Below are 1,632 nucleotides of genomic sequence, written 5' to 3'. Positions count from 1 at the left end.
TTCTGCTGGGGCTGAGAAGTTGCTTGCTGAGATGACTGAAACTGGTGGTTATTAAAATTATTCTGTTGGAAACCACCTTGAGGCTTGAGAATTATTATTAAAATTTTGTGGCCTCTGAGGTTGCTCTCTCCACCCAAAATTTGGGTGATTTCTCCACCCCTGATTATAGGTCTTAGAATAGGGATCATTATTGGGATTTCTAGGAGCACTCCCCATATAATTGACCTGTTCAAAAGAAAATTAAGCATAATCATAGTTTTCATTTTGCATAAAATTACCTGTCATGTCATAAGAGGCTTCTTGGGGTGCCTTCTGAGTGTTGACGGCTGAAACTTGCATTCCACTCAACTGTTGAGTAATTAGATTTATTTGCTGAGCCAATAGCTTGTTCTGAGCAAGAAGAGCATCAACAGTTTTCACTTCCAAAACACCTCTCTTCTGAGAGGTATCAGAGTGCAAAGGATTCCTGTTGGAGGAATATAAGTATTGGTTGTTAGCAACCAACTCAATAAGCTCAATAGTCTCCTCTGGTGTCTTCTTCATGTGCAAAGAACTACCTGCAGAATTATCCAAGCGCATCTTGGACATTTATAAACCCTCATAAAAGATATCCAGCTGAGTCCATCTAGAGAACATGTCTGGAGGGCATTGCCTAGTAAGTAGCTTGAATCTCTCCCAAGCTTCATAAAGGGTCTCACCATCTTTCTATCTGAAAGTCTGAACCTCCACCCTTAGCTTAGTCAGCTTTTGAGGTGGAAAAAATTTAGTCAGAAACCCGGTGACAACCTTGTCCCAAGTATCCAGACTCTCCTTGGGTTGAGAATCTAACCATAGTTTTGCTCTATCCCTCACAGCAAATGGAAAGAGCATGAGTTTGTACACCTCAGGATTCACTCTATTGGTCTTCACAGTATCACAAATCTACAGAAAATCAGAGATAAATTGATTTGGGTCTTCATGAGGAAGTCCATGATACTGACAATTTTGTTGCACAAGAGTGACAAGTTGAGGCTTCAGTTCAAAATTGTTTGTAGCTATAGGAGGCACCACAATACTTTTGCCATAAAGATCTGCATTAGGAGCAGTGTAAGAGCCAAGCACTCTTCTAGGTTGCTCATTCTCAACTGGATTTACTACATTGGCATTAACATCATTATTATTATGATCCATAGTGAACTTTGCAGCCTTGTAAAGTCTTGCTTGTTGCAAACGCCGCCTCAAAGTTCTTTCAGGTTCAGGATCAAAGTCTAACAGAGGTTTCTTGTCCCTGTTCCTGCTCATAAACAAACCAAAAACAAGAAAAGATGGGAATCTCTACGTCAAAGTGCAGAAAATTCCCAGTGAGGTAACCTGTGTAAAAAAAATAAAATAAAAAACTAAATAAATAAGAAGTAAAAGCTTCGAAAATTATAAAAAAATGAACAAGAAAATAAAAATAACTAGGGGACACCAAACTTAATTTCAGAAATTAAGAAAAAATAATATAAGATGCAATTTTTTTTAAATTAAAGACAAAAATAAAATAAAACTAATAGAATATAAAAAGTTAAAAAAATAACAAAAAAGAAACAAAGTAAAATGAAAAAAATGAGAATAAAAAGAAAAATAAAATAACATAAAAAAATGACGAGA

At 36.2% G+C, this 1,632-nt stretch overlaps 1 non-coding gene across 1 annotated transcript; it reads left to right on the top strand.

The window, feature by feature from the left end:
• Window positions 1-631: 631 nt before the first annotated feature.
• On the top strand, window positions 632-737 carry LOC112780493 (small nucleolar RNA R71). The gene has a single exon (XR_003191326.1). It is a non-coding gene; the product is annotated as a small nucleolar RNA R71 (small nucleolar RNA).
• The last annotated feature ends 895 nt before the right edge of the window (window positions 738-1,632 follow it).

The sequence above is a fragment of the Arachis hypogaea genome, chromosome 19 (genome assembly GCF_003086295.3).
Source record: "Arachis hypogaea cultivar Tifrunner chromosome 19, arahy.Tifrunner.gnm2.J5K5, whole genome shotgun sequence".
In the NCBI taxonomy this organism is placed as follows: domain Eukaryota; kingdom Viridiplantae; phylum Streptophyta; class Magnoliopsida; order Fabales; family Fabaceae; genus Arachis; species Arachis hypogaea.
The sequence above is the reverse complement of the archived record's forward strand: the minus strand, read 5'-3'. Positions and strand labels throughout refer to the sequence as shown.